At 34.8% G+C, this 22,783-nt stretch overlaps 1 non-coding gene across 1 annotated transcript; it reads left to right on the top strand.

Annotated features, from left to right (window-relative positions):
• The first annotated feature begins 5,459 nt into the window (after positions 1–5,459).
• Positions 5,460–5,531, top strand: TRNAD-GUC (transfer RNA aspartic acid (anticodon GUC)). The gene has a single exon. It is a non-coding gene; the product is annotated as a tRNA-Asp (tRNA).
• The last annotated feature ends 17,252 nt before the right edge of the window (positions 5,532–22,783 follow it).

Here is a 22,783-nt window from a genome sequence, read left to right on the forward strand (position 1 = left end):
TTTATTCAAAAGCCTAGCATATTGTATAGACCTAGTACAAATCGATATAAAGGAGCTTCTACTCCCTTCAATATTTTATGTAACGTCTTCCGATCCTACATTAACATTATGTCTTATGTACAGTCACAACAAAAAATATATGACGCCAACATGTTTTCAATCGCATTTTTAGCTAAAACTAAAAGTGATCAAATTATTACTGTTTATTAACTTATAAACTTTTAAAATCACTGTGTATATCACAGCAATAATTAAATTCATATTTTCATACAAAAAAGTACGATTAAAACTTAGACAGTGCATAGATATTTTTGGTCGTGACTGTACCTATCCCTTCTCTATTTGTTAAATATTAAATGCTTCTCTTTACGTTTTGATTCTGTACTCTCTTTGTTATGTAAACGATATTTTGTTGATTTATTCGTTTCACACTTGCCTCTTTGTAGTTGGTTACCTACTACTATGAATTGCGAAGGATGGCCTATTTTTTTAATCTCTATCTACTTGGTTTTAAGGGCTATGAACTCAAGTATTCCTGCAAAGAAGAAGATGATATTTTTAAGAAGTTGCAATGATGATAAAATCATGATATTTTTAATGTCAGCGTAAAGAAATTATGTACATACTTAGTTTGAGAATTTAATCCTGCTGCAGATGCTTTTGGGCCTATTACCTACGTATTCATAATAATATGCTAAAAGCTGTTATATTTTTTAAAATGTCGACTTAAACACACCAGCAAACTCATGACGACAACCTGTACCAGTAGAAAAGAAGCACGATCACTTTCTCATACAAAAAATTGTCAATAGCTTTTCAAAGATCGATATTCTACAACGGTAGGAAATGGCCTCCAAAGTCCAGAAGTAAAAAAGAAATAGCCAAAATAACATTGTAACCGCATTACATTGAACCACAACTCATAAACAGAATATAAATAAATAGCACGCGCGTCAACAAGCAAGGATTATCGCAAGTACACTGTCATACGCGCTGATCTCGCTCATCAGTCACGCGGTTTTGTGCCGTATGTTTACGCTTACCTGTCTATCATGTGGTAGTATTCAGTTTTTGGGATGTGACTGCTTGTGTTTTTGCAGTTTAGGTACAAAAACACACACTATAATAAATTAGAGTAATAAGTCTCTCTTTTTTACTGGAAGAATAGGCCAATATAAATACATATATTATTACTCACACAAAAATGTATGGTACAGTACAGGTTAAGTTCAACGCTATTGAATAGATAAACTACCGTTAAATGTACCTCAGAAACCGGGGGTAATAGCGACAGAATGATAGCTTATTAATCTATACTAATATTATAAAGCTGAAGAGATTGTTTGTTTGTTTGTTTGAACGCGCTAATCTCAGAAACTACTGGTCCGATTTGAAAAATTCTTTCAGTGTTAGATTTATCTAGGAAGGCTATAGGCTATATAACATCACGCTACGGTCATTAGGAGTGGAGTAGCAACGAAAAATGTTACAAAAACGGGGAAAATTTTGACTCATTCTCTTAGGTGACGCAAGCGAAGTTGCGCGGGTCAGCTAGTTAACTAATATAACTATTGAGGCTTTTGTAACAATTGAAGACGTCACTCTGTATAAATGAAGAATCAACGTACAACATTTGTAAAATTCAAAGAATTTCCCTTTAAATAGCAAAAATACCTTGACACATTGGAAAATCTCGTTACGGCAATTTTTCCGTATCGTCAATATAAATAATTACATGTATCGAGGATTTGGATAATTCAACCGACGCGACGTCGAATTTCAAGGGGAATTACGCAAATAGGCTTAAAAGTACCCAACGGTAATGGTTTGCAGGTAATTTTTACGAGTGGCATACAAGTAGGTAGGGTGAAGAATGTTTTTTAGATAAATTCTGTGTTAAAGACCTTCCATATTAAACGTAGGACGTAAGAAGCGATTTTTTTTTGGGGAATTGTGTCAGTATTGCAGAGTCCAACATTTTTCGTCTAAAGGTTTAGTGTGATGAGATAATTAATGTTACGAACGTTGCTCTAACCATTTTTCAACATTTAAAAAATCTATAGAAGAAAATCTTATAGAAGTGTAACTTTCGCTTCCATTTCTCTTTCGTTTTTTTAGCCTTATTTAGGTTTGAGTTCAAACTTACTCGTATGAAACATCCCTCATGAAGTTGTAGTACTAGCACGTAATTCGATTTCCTCGGTTAGCCTTAATCTACCGTATCCACTGGCTTTGTTAAGAAATATACAATCTTATATATATAAAAGAAAGTCGTGTTAGTTACACCACTTATAACTCAAGAACGGCAGAACAGATTTGGCTGAAAATTGGTAGGGAGGTAGCTTAGAGCCAGGAGATGGACATAGGCTACTTTTTACCCCGGGAAAATGACGCATTTCCCGAAAAAAAAAACAGGTGGCGAACGAAGCCGCGAATAATCAATTTTATAATGACATTGAATTAACAAAATTCCGTTGTCATGGCAACTGTTTTAATGGTGGATATGCCATAACGCGACTTCGTTATCTATATATATAAAAATGAATTGCTGTTCGTTAGTCTCGCTAAAACTCAGTCACAAAATACATAGTACATAAAAAACGAAAAAAAAAAAACAAATATCTAGATATTTTTATAATAGAACAACCAACTAATATGTCAAATCCAATCTGTATTTAATAAAAATGCATTTATTGAATAAAGCATGAAGTTTTAAGAATTATTACAATATTATATCTATCTTTGTGGCTACGTGCGCTAGAACTTTCTTTACTTTACTGCTAAATGAGCAGGAAATTTTCTCAATTTGATTAATTACAATTTACGATGCCGAGGAGAAGACGACCTGACTTAGGTCGTCCATTTGCGATCCATGAAAGACAACCTACAGTAGTCTATTTGGCAGTCCATTTACAAAATGGTCAACGAGTTTATTTTAATGAATCTAACGCGGCAGACAGAGCGGCACATCCACCGTCGACAACATTAACAAGTTTCTTCACAGTCTGTCAAACTGATGATTTTGCTCGCACTTTGCTGTTTGCTGACATGCCACGCTATTACACATGGAACGCATCATTGAAATCGTTTCAGCGTCGAAAACAAGGATCACCAGTTGAAGGACATCCAAATGTATTTGCTTTAGATGCTCTGGGTCGCATCTACACAGTACATCCAAATAACGATGAATGTTATTATTTGCGGTTGTTGTTGGTTAATGTTCGTGGTCCGACATCGTTTAAACAACTGAGAACAGTTGATGGACAGCTGTGTGCGACTTACCGTGAGGTATGTCAACTATTACATTTACTTGGGGACGATTCGCACTGGGATGATACGCTCAAGGATTCCGTAATATCTTCGTCGCCGCATCAAATTCGTACGTTGTAAAAGATTTGTGGGTTAAGTATAAAGATGACATGTCTGAGGATGTTTTGCATCGTGTGCGCCGTCAAACTTTGAATCCTACAATACAAATGAATGAAGAAATTTACAATGACCCATTGATCATGATAGAGGATATGTGTTTATTGATGGCAAATAAAGTATTGTCGTGTTTGGGAATGACAGCACCCAATCGTCATATGCACGATGCATTAAACCACGAGTTTCAAAGAGAACATCAGTACGACATTGAAGCATTGGCCGAAACAGTTCGTACAAATGTTCCACAATTAAATCAACAACAAAGAATTGCGTACGACACTTTGATAGAAGCTGTGAACAGTGGATCTGGTGGAATTTATTTCCTTGATGCTCCCGGAGGAACCGGAAAAACATTTTTAATTTCATTGCTTTTGGCGAGGATCGGATCGCGAAATGATGTTGCTCTAGCGTTGGCTTCATCTGGAATAGCTGCAACTCTGCTAGAAGGCGGGTGAACTGCACATTCTGCCTTGAAATTACCACTAAACATGCAAATCACTGAAACACCAATTTGCAACATCGCCAAAAATAGCGCAATGGCCAAGATCCTACAGGTATGCAAATTGATTGTATGGGATGAATGCACAATGGCCCATAAGAGGTCACTGGAGGCACTGGACAGAACGTTGAAAGATCTTCGTGACAACCAAAATATTTTCGGTGGGGCCATGATTTTGTTGTCAGGTGATTTTCGTCAGATCTTCCAGTTATTCCCCGATCAACTGTTGCTGATGAACTAAATGCATGCCTAAAATCATCAAATTTGTGGCAGTACGTAAATACACTCCACTTAACAACTAACATGCGAGTATTCACAGACTCAAAAGTGGAGCTTATTCAGCGAGTTTTCCCAGATATAGCGCAAAAGTTCAATAACCATAATTGGCTGGGTGAACGAGCAATATTAGCAGCGAAAAATAATGATGTCGAGGACCTTAATGCAACCATTCAGAATTTTCTTCCAGGACAGTTGGATTCCTTCAAATCAGTCGACACCGTAATGAACCAGGATGACGTAATCAACTATCCCACTGAGTTTTTAAATTCACTAGAATTGCCTGGATTACCACCTCACAATTTGCAGTTAAAAGTAGGATCAGTTGTCATCATGCTGCGTAACAATAATCAACCTCAACTATGCAAAAGAACAAGACTGGCTGTGAAAAGACTGATGAATAACGTCATTGAGGCGACAATCATAAAAGGAAAATACAAAGGAGAGGATGTCTTGATCCCGCGGATACCGATGATTCCAACGGACTTACCATTCGATTATAAACGCTTTCAATTTCAAGTACGTCTGACCTTTGCGATGACCATAAATAAATCGCAAGGACAGTCGTTAGAAGTTTGTGGAATCAACTTGGAGTTTCCCTGTTTCGCGCATGGACAATTATACGTCGCATGTTCGCGCGTCGGAAAACCGTCTTCTTTGTTTATTTACGCACCACAAAACAAAACAAAAAATATAGTTTATGAGAAAGCTTTAAATTAATAAACAGACTGTATTTTAACAGTGTGTGTCTGTGAATATCAAATTTAAACCTTATAAATAGCCAGTATTTCAGGAAAACTGTTTTCTAAGTAAGCAACATGATGTATCGAAAATAATAATAAAACTTCATGCTTTATTCAATAAATACTTTTTTATCAAATACAGATTCGATTTGTTTGTTCTAAAATCATTTTATACAAAAGATTAGGTCTTTTATTTATCGATGAGGCAGTACGAAATCTGCCGGGTCAGCTATAGAAGAAAGCGTGAGCGGAGCTGCGCGGGTCAGCTAGTTAATTGATATTTTAAAAAGATAAACTTCCATAGGATTAGTACCGATGATTGATACTGATTGCCATTTATATGATTCATGTGATTAACGCACGAATTGAATATTATCCATAACAGATTAACAATACTACTTCATCATAATTTTTATCATCCCATGTGTCAAGATAAATGTTGTTATGAATGCATAGTGCATTAGAAAAATGTGTTGTATTGAATAGTGAGTCTTATTTTAAAGTCGAACTATCAGTCCTCGGTAGTATAGTGGTCAGTATCCCCGCCTGTCACGCGGGAGACCGGGGCTCGATTCCCCGCCGGGGAGGTTACCTTTTTACCAATTCACAAAACTTTTTTAGTTTACACCTAAAATTTTTAAAAACTTGTCACATAATTTAACGGGTTTTCATAATTTTAAAGATTTTAACATACTTTTAAATTTTCTTAAACAAATTTTCATAAATATGGACCAATTTTCGTTCAAAGTATATTGTGAACAGATTTAGTTTGCAGTCCCATTCGGTTGTATGATAAATCAATTTACTTTCTGATGCAAATGTCCGTTTGAATGAGAGCTCGTTTATTCGAGCCGGTGGCATAAGGCATTGCCCACCCTTCTGGCGACAAGCACGAATTGTATTGTTAACCAGTACTGTCGGCAAATTACGTTCGTATCGCTTTGAACATTTTTGTGACGCAGTTTGTTGGGACGTGATTTTGTGAGTGAATTGATAATGTCTGTATATTGCTTGGCGAGGATGTTATTTGAAATTGTCAAAGCTTCAAGTTTTTAAATCTCATTTTGGTATTCTTGAATGGATTACTGGAAAATAAGTAATTCATGAAATTCGAAGCTTTTGCAAACATAATTGTGATGTACAGATATTTCCTTCGTAGGTCGTTTAAAATGTTTTCTTTAAAGTATTCATATTTGGTTTGGTTGGTTGATTTTAAGGTACTTTTGTTCTCTTTAAATATTCATAATCACTACTGCACTACTATAGATTCAATAACTATTGATTTTAATCGCCATTTCCTAAAATAAACGTAAAATAACGCCAGCCAAGGCTTAATATCTACCGTGTGTTCTCAAGCATGCAGGGATACGTTTTGTAAATGACTATCTATATAAGTTTTACTACATCCCTGTGTCAGCTGACTGACCAATCTATCAATGCGGCCCACACTTGCACATTAAGACATCACACCGAAAACGTTCGATTTCTTTATTAGGAGACATTATTTAGTTAACTAGTATATTTGAGTGCCTTTTTTATTCAGTTTGTTCTAGTTTGTAGTATAAACTAACGGACAAATACTTATTTGCCTATTTAAAATGATTTAATTGCTACTACTACTTTCTTTCTTTCTTCCTTAATGCACGTGATCTCGGCGATAGAGTCAATTAGGCAAAGATCAATGAATTCTCATTTAAAATGGCTAAACGTGGGTGTATTTTATACACCTACATAATGTATACTTATATGTATATTTCATTAGGTTAACTGGAAACTGCATTATTTAATAATACTCTTAAGTTTTGCTTCTTTTATATTATGGATTTAAAAGAAGCAAAAATTAAGAGTGTTCATGTCAAGTGTGTATGACCCAAATTACTACATGTTAGGTCTGTAATATAAAATGATCATCTCAATTATCAATTTATATGTGCACGGTACAAATGTCAAGTTAATGGATTATTGTAATAGCAAGGAAGTCGAGACAATAGAACAGGTGCGTCAAATTTAATTTGGGCAAAGGGCTCAACATTTAAATATGGATATAAGGACACCCTCTACAACCGTTAATGTTAGGACATGTTTAATTACTTTGGCTCTGATTGTGCTAATCAAAAGCAATAGCTGGATATAGCTTTGACCATTAAAAAGTCGTCATTGTAGTCTCTCTCTCTAATTTTATTTGTCTTCTCTAACCTCCGGTTTTGAGTACATTAAGTGGTGGCTTATCTATTCAATAGCTGTTTTTTAATAGGTTTCCACTATTAAATAGATAAACTACCTCTAAATGTACATCAAAAGCCAGGGTTAAGTCGGTTGGTAAACCTGCTTGAATTTCGCGATTTTACTACAATTTCATTTGCTCTTATATAGATAAACACTCAATTAGGTACGCTTAAACGATAAGAATTTCCTTCAGTAAGCCTAGAGTAAATTATACCTGTAGAAATTATTCGCAGTAAAATTTTACTTGTTACCTTCACTTTATTTACGTTAGTAGATATATTTAAAAACAATACGAGAGCCAAAGGATAATAAGTAATAGTGCTCTCGGAAAGTTCTTTTCATATTCCTAGAATACATCATAGCTTTTACATCAGTAATGCATTGCATTAAAAGAACAGAGACTTAATGATATAATGGAACATTAGCATTCCTCGCGGGTTTGTCCGCTGTTGAGAAATAAACAAAGAAGTTTGTCAACGTCGCCGACATGATAATGTTGCTGTAAACTTAGTTCTACCAGTAATTAATGTAATTATAGTGGAAACTGAGTGCATTTAGACTGTTCTTGCTAAATATTGCTTTATTCAGTTTTGAGTTTGGCTTAAGAAAAACCGGCGAAATTTATTCTTACTAGTATTTAGTATTATTTATTTTTAATATCGAGTTATTTAAGACTAACTTCTGCCCTTGGTTTTGTTAGCATGAAAGGTTTTCTATGTGTTAATTTAGGTTTTCAACTATCCATTTAGTAGATTTTTTTTAACAACGCTTCCCGCACTCAGAATAGTCGCGGTTACTTTTACAAACAAAGGGGACAAGTAAGACCACATCCGAAACAACTATTTCTGAATCGCACAAATATTTGTCAAGTGTAAGAATCGAACCCGCAACCTTTCGACGCATAGTAGTGGCGTGGTGACCACCTTAATCACAGCGCCACTGAGGCCAAATGTTACAAATTACAGCAAAAAAATATATACTTGTACGGAACACCGTGGATCTTCCTACTTGTAAGGTAATAAATACATATACAATCTGGACCGTACATACCACAGATTCAACAACAATACATTGTAGTGCAATTCCAGTACATCATTGTGGAACGATTCTCGCACAATGTATAAATATCGGCTGTACACAATCCCTGCACGTTATCGTTCGTTTTACTTCGGCGCACATGCATTCTTTACAGAATATGAATGCATAAGATTTGTGTTACAACCTGTTTTGTATGGTTACAACACATTTTATGAACATTTATTGGGCTTAAAGTTTTAAATTTTCTTTTATTACGTGGTTTAAGTTAAATACATCAAAATGTAGTTTAAGGGCGAATCGTGTGGTCTTGGGTTTGATTTCTGGGTCAGACAAAACTTTATTAAGTTTTTATCGGCGGTACAAATCATAAAATAAACTAGCTAACTATAAGTAATCATACGATTAAAGATTTAGGTACCGTTCCGTGATCGGGTTCCTTGTGTACTCAGTCCTAAAGTTTTGAGGAATACTATATCGAAACGCAATGCCTACTAATTAATAATGCGACTAGTAGAATAGACCCTAAAAGATAACCCGTCATTACTTTGTAAGTAACTATATTAAGTCGTTAACGAACCATTCATAATATAAAAGACAGTCCTTTATAGAGCTATTTGTATCAAATAAAAATATTGTTATAAGTTAAGGCGGCAGTAAATTCATGAGAGCGTACAATACGATACAATCATCATAAAATGAACAAAAATACTCGCTTTCTTACTTTAGGAGCCATAAAACTGAAATGTCTAAATACTTTTGACATGAGTTTTTTGTAAAAAAAGTAAAAATATAGCCGTAAAATAAACTTTTAGGCATATTATTTATTCAGTCAGTCTTGGGAAAAATAAAGAAGTTTTTCACGACGGGGAATCGAACTGCAACGTCCCATTTATAACATGCTCGCAACCGTCGTATGACTTTAATTCGAAATCCACCAAAATAACTAAATATATTTTAAACTCAAATCCATATTGGTAACTGCTAAGTAACCATGTTGAAACAAAAGTCTGTGCAGTACGATCTATTAATTAGTATTTAAACAAATGCATTATTTAAGTTTTTCATTAAAGATAACGTTTAATTATCAAGTTTACAAAGTGTCGAGAGTCGTAGGTGGGACCGTTTGATGCCAATTAAAACTTTCATCTTCAGGCTAAAACACTTTTTGACAAAAAATGCTGAGAAAAATATCAAGATAATCAAAACTTATAAACTTTACTGAAGTGCCTATTATGTAGATTACTTAATTTGTCGTTTAAAACTTAAGTCGGCTTGAAAGTGTCCTTGACACAATGACATGAGTTTGATTTGATTTAAAGAAAAAATTTAAATGTTAAAGTGAGTCTGGCCTGCCAAGTATTCACTGATAAACCGCTGCATTTAATTCGATAAAATATAAAGGTCGCTGAATTTTTAACTTACTTTTAAGGGTCTTAGAAAAGGCGTATTTCGCACGCAAGAAAACCCTCGCCAAATCGCTACTTGTCGAATAAAATGACTACTATCTGAAACAACTTCATAAACATAATAACATCCCTATATTTGAGACAATGCGTTTAAATGCAGGTTTAATTCATCTTCCCCTTTCAGTCCAGAAACAATTCTTTATTATTATAACGCTCTCAAAGGCATTGCGAAGTGTAAATATTACAATATCTACGCCATTCTACGCACTCTTCGTACTTCTCTAAAGGTAACTATAGGTATAATGTATGTGCATGCATTTACCTCAAATGTTTAGTTTTCGTGTCGAGAGAGGGCGCTGTATCTCCAAAAATGTTTAGAGTATGATCGTGTTATTATATCATTACTTTGCGTATCAAAGATATATTTTACCAATATTATGAACAAGAGAGTTGGTCACGATGCATGTATGTTTGTTACTCTTTCATGCATGAGGTATTAAACTGTTTTTCACAGACGTAACTTTTCAGCTATTTAAATGGATTATTTTGTATTAAGGCATGTTTATATGTTGTCTCGTTATCTTAGTACAAGCTCTGCTTTATTTGGAACCAGTGTGTACCACCACTAATGATGTCATATGACTCCTTGGTTTACTTTTATAATATGCAGACGTATTTATACCTAATTAATTAACTATTAGAAAAATATATTTGTAATAAGCGGTTGTACTCTTTATATCTCACAGTTTTTAACATAATATAACTGGCGACTTCATATTTTTCCTTGACTTTCTTAGTAAGCTTCGAACAATTTGTTTTTAGATATTTTTTGTTCAAATTACTAGCTGGCGATTATCTAAAATGTAAAGGCGAACAACTTGCGAAAGAATTTCAATCAAGATTGTTTACGGAAGCTTTCATTAAAGGGATGGACCGTTCATTTAGTTAATACGTCAATATTAGTGCCAAGGTCCCGCTAAGATTTCTTTGAAAGATATAGTACATTTAATTAAGGCTAATAGTACAATACCGTAGCGAAATAATATTGTCAATATAGTAATAATATGGTAATGAAAATGAGTATTCAATTGGTTTTATATATAATCTGGATCTGCCAGATAATAAAAAATGCGTATTTTTTCTATTGTTAAAAAACAAACGCTGCTGCTTTTTTTAAAGTAGGCGCTGGTTACTCTAGCTATCAATGGGATGATAATAATAAGTTTTACTATTTAATACAAATAATTCATATTTTCAACAAATTATTGTTTTAATACATACAGATTTGTTTTTATCTTGTCTTCATTACATTGTAAACAAACCATTACAAAAATATTAACGTAAACATTCTGACATGACGTCAGGAATACGAGATTTCAACATCCCTTTCTGCAACTGTTGGGCGGTTACTGCACTTGACAGCCAACCAAATATAAATATGCAAAAATCACGCCACGACAGTCAAGAACCCCGGCTTTTATTTTGACTGTGAAAGATTTACTAGGCAATTTTGTTTTTTTTTAATATGATTTTAAAATTGTTTAGTCAAAATTCATAGCGTTTTTTGAAACAGGAGTGCTTAGTAAATAATACTACCTGTAACATTACGGATAACGTACCAGTCTACTGTGTTTAACGTTCCTGACTATAGTTATCTTGTCAATCACCCATTCCTTGAATATCAACTTTTGATTCTGGGGACATATCCCGTACTATGAAACGTACTGCAACTTTGCACAGGTAAATATGACTTTGAAACCTAAAAAATATAGAATAAAATAACACACAGTCCTCCTGCCATTTATATTCCTGACACTCTAAAGCTATTATAATTTGCGATAGTTACTCATGCATTAAAATCTATGTTAAAAACATTCAACAAAAATACAAGCAAACTTTCCAGTTAACTTAGAAGCCTATCTCGAAAGTCTAGAAAATAAATAAAGTTGAGGAACAAAACGGTTTCCTAGCCGCGCTCAGAAGCGGGACGGTTGACGCATTCTGATCGGTACATTAGCATATGATCGATTCCTCTATTTGACTTAAGTCTGTATACTGGATGAGCTACGTTAGGAATACAGTTGAGACTACGATCTATTTATGTGCAAGCAGCAAATTGAAGCTGAGCTTTGTACTGGATAAATGGATGGAAGTGACAGCCATAACCAATAGTAGCCAGGTTTAGTAGCAGATAAGTTAATGTTTCTTATATTGATTTGAAACATTATTATATGCTGATATGAAAACATAATTGCAGGGAACGATTGCCACCATTATTAGAGGGAATGCATACTTTAAGAATGTCATAGGAATTGCGATTCAAGAGACTTGTAGTACAATTTGCTAAAATCGGTATTATCGGCTTTCGAACGTTTGTATCTTAAGGACAGCTGAAAATTCACGTAACTTTATGCACATCGAAGCAATTGTTACTTACCTGTCTTTTACCAACTTCTATAAACAATCAAATGTGTTCCAATTAAAACTATGTACCTCATAACTCGAGTAGGTACATAATAATATTGTTTCAAGACATGACTTAAAGAAACAGAAGCAATCCTCAAGCGTTTGTTGCAGAGAAGAAATATGTGAGTGATTTACGAGGAGATGTCCCTCAGGCGCTGAGGTCGGCTTTTATTAAACCAGTCGCCACCTGTCTGACCGACTGGATTAGGGCTAGATTTATTGAAATTTTCTTTGAATATTATGTAAAGTAGACGTGGTGGGAGATGGTTTTTGTTCAGCTTGGTGGTTCTCATAACAATCAATCAAGAGGGCTTATATGTATACACGAACATATAAAGTGGTAATTAAAAACCTCTACCATCTTTTTATAGGTAATGCGTGATTAATTGGCATATACTTAAAATAAATAAACTGTTGTGTGAAGAGAGAAAATGTTCTAAACATCAGGAAAAAATTGGAAATCCTAAATTACTTTGACAACAATCTTAGACTGATTGCTACTCTAAAAAATAGATTAGAGAATCATTGTAATTCTGTAGTTGAAGATTATGGTTATGTTAAACTTGATCATGATATCTTGAAAGATGCTATCTTTCTTTGATTTTGTGGATAAACATAATTTTACATAATTTCGGTCTCTGAAATCAGCCCAAAATTCTTACTAAGTGAGTCTGAAATTCAAATTGAACGAATTGTATCAATATTGTTTTCAGCTGTCTAAAAGTGTAGGTACTCGTAGGAAATCCATAGTTGACTTAGATATAATCAGAGCTACTTTCAGTTAAATGTAAGATGCCTATCTAAAAATAAGAGGCCAAAAACTGTACGAAAAGTATAATTTGGAAACTGGCCAATCTTTCCAGATTAGTACTTCTAAAATTAAGCATACTAAGGAAACGATATTGTCTGGACCGGAAAAGACTAATGACATGTATACAACCTTACAACGAAGAACGCATACTAGTTTTCAAACGACAAATACTACTAAACTTGTAATTATACAAAGCGAAAAGTGCTTTTTGCAAGCAACCAGTATGAATTTGGAACGAGTAGCAACTCACAAAGACCACACGAGCAACTAGTTATCATAAGTTTTTCTTCCTCATTTATTTGCAAACAAAAACAAAGTACCCTCATAACACACAAAGTCAAAGCTCAAGTCTCCTGCTTCACGGTTCGTTAGAACTTGTCGCTTAGTGAATGCAAACAAGCCTAGTGGATTGTGTCATTTTGTGCTTTTTCGGTATGTGAAAGTTATTGTTCGTTGTTGTTATTTCAATTCCTGGATGGTGTGTTACGTGTTGGGATTGTTGCTTTGTAGATAGAATGAAGTATTTTTATTGGTTGGTCGTTGGTATCCTCATATTTAGAGGAATGTTATCAATCACCAGTGGGCACAAACAAACACAAAAAAACATTTTTTGTGTGGTTAGGCACCTGTTTCTTAAAGTGGTGCTGTTATTGGTATTTAAACAAAGCGTTTAAGTATGTAAAGTTTCTTTCCTGTAGCGCCAGTAGTCATTGAGACCTTACAACGACTTATTTTACAGAAATGGTGGCTAATGAAAAAAATCTAACACCTATATTTCAAAACCTCAAATTTTATCGAACGTAAAATGTTCATCAAATTATTTATATTTTAGCTAATAAACTATAAGTTTAAAACCTCTATAACCACGTGCACATAGCAGCACAATATGATATAAGTCACAGTGAACACCTCGGCAGACGATGGCGGTGTTATTAAAACCGGCGGCGACAATACTCAGTGATTGCGCCGTCAAGTGAGCCAACGCCGATAACTGCAGCGCTACTATGAGAATACTACTCGAACAATTTTCACTTTTTTTGTGAGTACTGTAGAGGATTTTACAAACAATCGCCTACGGTTGTTTTATGAATTACCCTGTCCCAAGGATAAAGGTAGATAAGTTAGAAATATTTCGACGTAATCTTTAAAAAATTTAAAAAACGCAATTCATGTACTATACAAGGTACACTCTCAAAAGATTCAGTAGGCTACACCAACGAAGTCTGACTGACTCCAATTTCTTTTTAAACTTTTAGCAGACTTCGCTGAGCGAAAATAACTATTTTTTAAACTAAAACTTTTAAAAATACCTAATTTTTTTTCGAATGTTCGTCACAGGCTAAGTAAAAATAGAATTGCATTTCGTAAACAAATAGTAGCATCATATGCGGCACAAGTTCAAGTGTCCGGTGGCTCGACACGTTAAGTACCCGGCATCTACTGGCTCACAAGTCTCATAACAGACTGCGCCACTACTAAACACATTTATGACATATCACTGTACACACTAAACTGTCATAAACCAAGAATTGTGGTATTTGTATTTTCATTTAAAGTTCCGTACGTTTTATGAGTCGAGTAATTTATAATTTTGGAGAACTTATTGCTATGATGCTATTAGAACCAAAAATTTTAAAACTGGCTGTACTCAATGAGTGGCTAATAATATGTTAAATATCAATGACTATCAATGTTTGTCTAGACTGTTAATGGTAAACAACAATATAAAACAAACTTCATTTAACTGCAATTTTTGGATGTTCTAACTATGAAAGCTTGGCTATAAATATAAAGACAGGTGTAAAAATATTTAATCCTATCAAGTTATCATAACAAATTAACAGCATTATAGAAAATATTTGCGAAAGTATACTTAGAAGAAAACATACATTAAAACGAATCCAATGATACTCCCGCATAGTTCTCAAGTAAAAATTATGCAAATACAATGAAAAAAGTAAAATAAAAGTATACGAAACGGCCCAACTTCGGCCGAGAAAGGCTCTTTTTCACAATTTATGATTATAAGAAAGTAAAGCGGAACAACTGAGTACGTAATTGAAATTAATTAAGCTAAAATATTCAGTATTTCTAGAAAAGGGACGGAGATATGCTCGAACAGAACTTTGCTACATTTTGTAACATTTTCCGAGAAAATATGTTTGTTTCCATTGAAAACATGTAATCGTACTTACTAATAAAATCAAAATCAAAATCAAATCATTTATTCATTTAGGTCAAGTGCTGACACTTATGATAGTCAATGATACAGAGAGTGAATTTACCGCCAGTTCGGAAGGTAGGGCCAATGAGAAGAGCTGGCAAGAAACTCCTGGCCACTCTTTTTAATCGCCAAATGATTTTAACAATATTTATGCTGGTTAACGATGTGCGGTATCGATTATTAATAATCGATTAATCGATTATAAGAATAATTGTTTACAATCGATTGATTTATAGGTAATCGTATGTAATCGATTTTTGGAAGAAATCTTTTAACCCCTTACCGCATACCAATCCTTATGTATGATTATGTTTTTTTTTTGTAGTTAAACAACAATGATTAACACAAAAATTTGATTTGCATGGAATAAAGAACACTATCGTGTATTGGCGCGTAATTAATTTGTCTGTGGTAACTATCACCTGTTAAATATAAGTTATGGTATTTCTATTAGCTAAGGGAATCCCCGCTTCTAGAGGTATTAAACGGTTGTAGTACAGGGTAAAAGTTAAAACATTTTAAATCACTAAGTGATTATGTTACGTTTGATTTTCAGTTTAAATATTGTTTTTGTTTTTAAATAAAAAAAGTGAGTATGTTCTATTTGAGTTTAATTTTCTAAAAATGTGATTGTTGTGTTGCTTGTTTCATTTAAATAATCTTGATTTAAGACAATTAGACGACATTTTAAATTTCAGTCTAATAATCGATTATTAATCGATTAACGATCGATAATGTAAGATTACATAATCGATTAATCGATTATTCAAATAATCGAATCGGCACATCATTAATGCTGGTATAAAACATTGATGATGTAAGTAGCTGCTACCTACCAACACTACCGAACACACTTTGGTCATGAATTAAATTAAATCAATATATTAAGGTGCTAAAAAACAAGATATAAATAGTATTGGAAGCATGATGGGAGCATCTACCCACATAGTAATATAAGTAATGAAATCATAAGAGGCATTTCAAGAGCATACTGTGGTAAAGGAAGTACAGTTATTGAAACGTAGTTACTTTAAAATTATGGCAGTCACCACACCCAGGACGACCAGTCACCCCAAGCAGCACCCGTTCACGAGTATGACGCGTGGACCAGCCATCACCCCCTTCGCACATATTAGAGGGAAGGGGGTGACCCGGCACACGACGCCGCCGCAAGCAATGGCATTTTAGTGAGCATGACGAACCTTAGCATGGGAGCCCACCATTTCAATGAAAAAAAAAGATAATGAATACCACTGAGACTCGTGCAATACCTCTCTGTTACAGAGTTGAAATGACTGATTAATGTTTATACAATGCAAAGATGTATGTATAAATATATAGATATTTAATCTTGATTTGTGTAGAACGCGTAACTAACTAATCCCATGTTTTCTTATCCATTAAGTAGTCGTCAACCTTATAATAACCCCTTTTAATAAGATGATCTTTAACAACTGTTTTGAATTTTTGTTGGGGAAGATCCATAACACTGCTAGGGAGTTTGTTATACAACCGAACACCAAGACCTGCAAATGAGTTGTGTACTTTTTGCAATCTATTGCAGGGACCTACTAATTTGTGCTTACTTCTGGTATTAATGTTATGCATGTCACTATTCTTAGCAAACGAATTGATGTTTTGTTTGATGAACATCAAATTCGCAAAAATATACTGTGATGCCACCGTCAGTATACCTATTTTCCCAAATACCTCCCGCAAAGAGTCCCGCGCTCCTAAGCCGTAAATACCGCGAATTGCTCTTTTTTGAATTACGAAAATTGTGTCTATATCAGCCGCCTTGCCCCAAAGTAGAATACCGTAGGACAAAACGCTGTGAAAATAGCCAAAGTAAACCAGTCTTGCCGCATCTACACCAGCTAACTGTCTTACTTTTCTTATTGCATAGGCTGCGGAGCTGAGCCTGCCCGCGAGCTTAGTTATTTGGGTGCCCCATTGGAGCTTATTATCTAAATCTACACCTAGGAAGGTTGCGGAATTGACCATGTCTAATACCTCACCATTTAGAACTACGTTCGTACCTAGATTCCTGGCGTTGGGCATGGTAAATCTAATGCATTTAGTTTTCTTTGAATTTAACAACAAATTGTTGGCTGTAAACCAATTGAGAACCTGGGTAAGAGCACCATTTACATCGTCAAAATCAGTTTTCTTACGATCTACTTTAAATATAAGCGACGTATCATCAGCAAATAGTACGATATCACACAGATCCTGTACCTGATGTGGCAAATCATTAATATAAACCAGAAAAAGGAACGGACCAAGGATGGAGCCCTGTGGTACCCCGAGACTAACCGCAGATCCAGTGGATCTTGACCCATTTATGTCTGTATAATGCACTCTCTCGGACAAGTAGGATGCAAGCAAGTCAAGTGCCACATCCCCAATTCCGTAGTACTTAAGTTTATATAAAAGAGTATTGTGGTCAACACAATCGAACGCTTTGGAGAGATCGCAAAATACCCCAATAGCATCCTGCGACATCTCCCAAGCATCGAAAATATGTCTAATAAGTGTGACCCCTGCATCGATGGTAGATCGACCCTTTGTAAAGCCAAACTGTTTGCTGTGGAGTAAATTATACAAACTGAAATGGCTTTCTAGTTGCTCTAATATAGCCCTTTCAAATATTTTGCTAATAGCAGGCAAGATGGATATTGGCCTAAAGTTACTGGGCTCAGTTTTACATCCGTTTTTAAACAGAGGAATTATCTTACTGTGCTTCATTAAATTAGGAAACACACCTACATCTACACATCGATTAAAAGTTGCAGCTAAATGAGGTGCTATTTCAGCGATAATACTCTCAAGTAACTTTACAGAAATACCCCACAAGTCCGCAGTATTTTTGGAATTAAGCGACTTGAATACTCTGATTACGTCAGAGGGGTTTATATACTTAAAATAAAATGAGACATTGCACTGACTCACATTGCTCCTAAGTAATGATCCTGCTTTAGCGGTAGAGGAATTTAAGGAACTAGTCGTAATGACTGGTATGTCAGAAAAATAATTATTAAATGTTTGAGCTACGCCTAGGCTATCTGTAATAACCCGATTGTTAACATTTAACTCGAAGTCGTGATCGGGTGGTGTTGATCGTCCTGTTTCATTGTTGATAATATTCCAAGTTGTTTTTATTGTGTTGTTGGAATTTTTAATCTTGTTGCTTAAATACAAAGACTTAGCAGCGGCACAAGATTTTTTAAAGATTTTTGAATAATTCCTAACATATTCAAGAAAACCTGGATTGAAATTGTATTGTTTCATGGCATACAGCTCATACATCCTAGCTTTACTTTTGTAAATTCCTACAGTCGCCCAATCGCAAAATTTCAGTTTTGTATTTTCCTTAGCGATCGTTTTTTCTTTAAAAATCGTATTAAACTGAGATTCAATAACGCTAAACAAAGATTTATAGAGATCATCTGGGTCATTCTGAGTAATATCAATGTTGGAGATCTTGGCGGCTACCTCATGATTAAACAATGTCAAGCGGTTGTGTGTAATAGGTCTAAAAGTTATCGTGTTAGATTTGATAACGTTCTTCCTAGAGAAGACGGCTTTCAGCCCACACAATACTACATACTATTATACCTACTTATATTTAACGAGACTAAAAGAAAACCAGATCCGATATTAATAATTCCCTAAAGTGGTATACTAGTTTTTAAAAACAACTGAACCTAACTTATATTATTAGTTTCATTACTTCTCGATAAGTTTATTGTAGCTTTCTCCAATAGATAGCTTATCAATTGGAAAACTGTCAGAGTTGTCATAATTTTCTCTTATTTACCTATCACATTGATTAATCGAAGACTAAATTATCCAAAAAAAACAAAGTCAAACAAACGTTAATTGAAATAAAATAGTACTTATTTCGATCTAGATATTCTATTTCAATACTAAAATTGTTGCCAGTTATAGGCACGTTCTCGTTTAACATGGGTCTTAAATAACCAGTATTAATAAATAAAATAATATATTTCCTTTGGGAAAATACGTGTTGTATGAAAAGCACCTCAAGGTCGGGTTTGTTGGTACTGCGTACGAACGATAACTTCCAATCGGACTTAACATGTCAAGTCGTAAGCAACACCTTTTGAAAACTCTATTGGGACCAACCTTATAAAATCGGTGGTATAAAATTATAATTTTAAATGTATGGTAGTTTCAAAATATTATTGTTAAGAACTTCAAATACACACATCAACACTGTCTAGGGATATTTTGTATTTACTCAATTATCCTCTCAAGCGCCCGGCCACCGTGTCACGGTTGAATGTTCTACCCCCGTCAAGCGCCCCGCCACCGTGTCACGGCAAAACGATCTTGCATTTAAAAAACGTAAAAAAGAAATGCTAAAACTATGTTTATCCCTTTCAAACATATTTGACATTGAAGCTGATGAAACGAGACGACGTTCTAATGCACACACTTGAATAAGTGGTTGATATAGGCCAGAGAGCACCTTAAACAACATCTGACCCAACGACATGTTCCTTTATCACCAATATTGTAAATCCTTTTTTTAACTAATTTTAAAGATTTGAGTATATTTTACAGTTGGATTTTAATGTCATTATTCATTAACTACACGATAAGACCTTTCGTCATATTATTTTTTTTGCCTAAAAATATTTTTTAGACTTTCTTCAAACACATGCCTAAAGCACAAAATATTTAGATTAAACCGACTATTGTACTACCACTATCAAATATTATTTGTGGTTTATTTTTTTAATCTATAGCAAATTTAATGTAGATTTCAAATATATAAGGTATGACTAGGGTGTTAGTATTAAAATATGACGGAATCGGCGCTTAAACGCCAACCGCCAATTCAATTTCGCGCGCCATTTTTGGCCCGGACGCTTAACGGTATATTTGAATTTTGACGTTGGGGCGCTCGAGAGGTTATCTTAAAATTTATTAAAGATAACATGCAACATGCATAATTATATTTTTACTAGCTGACCCGCGCAACTTCGCTTGCGTCACCTAAGAGAATAAGTCAAAATTTTCCCCGTTTTTGTAACATTTTTCGTTGCTACTCCGCTCCCAATAACCGTAGCGTGATGTTATATAGCCTATAGCCTTCCTCGATAAATAAGCTATCTAACACTGAAAGATTTTTTCAAATCGGACATGTAGTTCCCGAGATTAGCGCGTTCAAACAAACAAACAAACAAACAATCAAACAAACAAACAAACTCTTCAGCTTTATAATATTAGTATAGATAAAGCCCATTTATCTGACTATACTTCAGAATAAAAAAATACACTAATTATTTTGCGTAAACAATTTTATACTTAAATTAAGGAAAAACCTAAAATAATAGTAAAACTAACAATGAATGTTTTTCTTCAGAAAATGTGAAAAATAAGGAAAAGCTATTGTTTTTAGCAGTTTTGTGAAAAATCAGTAGTCTATAAAGCCATCTATGACATTTATAGCAGTCCTGCAGCGATTTTTCATAATTTGGATAGAGTTATACAAGTCTTACTGCGGTATATTGTCCCAGGTCCCGGCTAAGATGCAAAAAGTGGCTCTTCCGTTGCAATGTTCGCAGGGAAATTCCTCAAAGCCCTTCTATGGGGCATGCCCCACGCGTGCTCTATGGAGTTTAGGTCAGGTGATTGAGCGAGCCAGCTTAAGACCGATTTGTCGTGTTCCTGCGACCATCTCGTCACCGTGCTTGCTGTGTGCGAACGGGCGTTATCGTGAATGAGGGTGAATTCTTAGCCCATTTGAAGTTCATGGGGGTAGATTATCGGCATTAGCACCTCATTACGGTATTTTTCAGCCGTAATGGTGTTTCTGATCCAAAAGCGGTCTGTTCTTCCACCGAGAATAATTTCTGCCCAAACCATCATTGTCCCGCCGTGCTATGAATGGACTTGCTGAGGATATTGCAGACGACTATCGCGACTAGAGACTCGCCAAACACGTACTCTACGTGAATCGAAATGAAAACCGAACCGAGACTCATCGCTAAACAGTAATACAGACTACGGGTTATCATCCCAGAGCAAAAGTACAGGGAACCCACTCTAGTCTTCGTCCGCGATTTCTTCAGCAGAGTGCTGGAGTACGAAGCGGTCTGCGAGCGTGAAAGTTATCTTCGTGCAGCCTTTTCCTCGCAGTTTGGTCACTCACAAGCAACTGGTGCTCTGACTGGAGCCTCCGAACCAACTGCATGGCCGTAACATTTGGTTCTCTTCTCACGGCAACTTGCAAAAATCGGCCTTGTCGATAAGTGGTTATTCGCTTTCCCCCTGGATATCTTTCAACCACTTCACTAATAGCACGGTAGGGTGACCATAACCTAGAAATCACGTTTTGTCTTGTTCCAATCTCGTCAGCAATACTCCGTTGAGCAGCCCCAGCGTAGAGCATGCCCACTGCCCTTAGCATTGCTGCTCTCGTTATATAGCGCCACTGCATGATGCACACAATAGGTTTAACTCGAAATTAATCGATAACTTGTTATAAAACTTATATCTGGCACAAAAAATATCCCGATACTACAGTAGTTAAACAAAACTTTCGGACTTCGCAACCATTATGCCGCGTAAATATTTTATTTTTAATTATTTTTTATAAATTCAAATTTAGAATCATCCAAAAAGGTTTAAAAAATAGTTTTATATGAAAAGATTTTTAAACTGGCCAGTATTTTTTGAGTTTAAGAACTTTATACAAAATATCCCTAGACGGTGTTGATGTGTGTAGTAAATGTTATAAGAATTGTGAAGTATCCTTTTGTGAAGTAGTATTTTTTTTCAGGATGTATGGAGATTAATGAAGCTATAGAAGTTTGTAAAGATTCTACCAGGTGGCGTTCTTTGGTTTCTACCTAACCCCATGGGAAAAAAGGCATGATTTTATGTATGCATGTAGATTTTTTTTACATGTTGGTCTTGATAAGAACTTTATAAAGGTTTTATTTTTTGAAAATTTTTAAGTTACATTTAATAAACAAAATAATTACTAAATAGAGAAGCTTACCCTTTTTTGATGATAGTTAAAAAGTTTGTATTACACAAAGTTACATCCTAAAGCGAAACTTTTACTTCCTAAAAAATATTACTTTAGTTTTGAAAGTCAGTCTCAACGATAGTATATAGGAGTCGCACACAATCTAAAGCCAGTGCAGTTTCCAAATCCCATACATATCACAATGGCTTCAGAATGGCTGAGTTTAGCACTCAACAGGTGGAAAGGCTTCAGTGACGCAAAATGCAGCTTAATACCGAGTTGTTTGGTTAATGTATGGGCTACGTGATCGGAATACTGAGGCTGAACGACTTGAGGACTTTAAATGAAGATTTATTTGTGTTTTGGTCTTTAAGGCATGTTTTATTGATAACGTTTACCACTTAAAGAAGGTGGTTATGATACTGGCAAGGTGCTCGGTGAAACTGTGTCGTAGAGTCCGTATATGACAGTTTAAATAGTGGATACTAGAATTGTGGCTTTCATTTTGAAGGTTAGCAATAGACAAATTGAAAAGTTATTATATTAAGCACAACAATATACTTAGTTGGTAAACTGTCTTAAACCCAATGAAAATTGAAAAGGTACAAGAAAATTTAAAACGACCTATATAATTTACCTAACGTCTCGACTGAGTTACACCG

Source organism: Anticarsia gemmatalis, chromosome 4 (assembly GCF_050436995.1).
Source record: "Anticarsia gemmatalis isolate Benzon Research Colony breed Stoneville strain chromosome 4, ilAntGemm2 primary, whole genome shotgun sequence".
Classification (NCBI taxonomy): Eukaryota; Metazoa; Arthropoda; class Insecta; order Lepidoptera; family Erebidae; genus Anticarsia; species Anticarsia gemmatalis.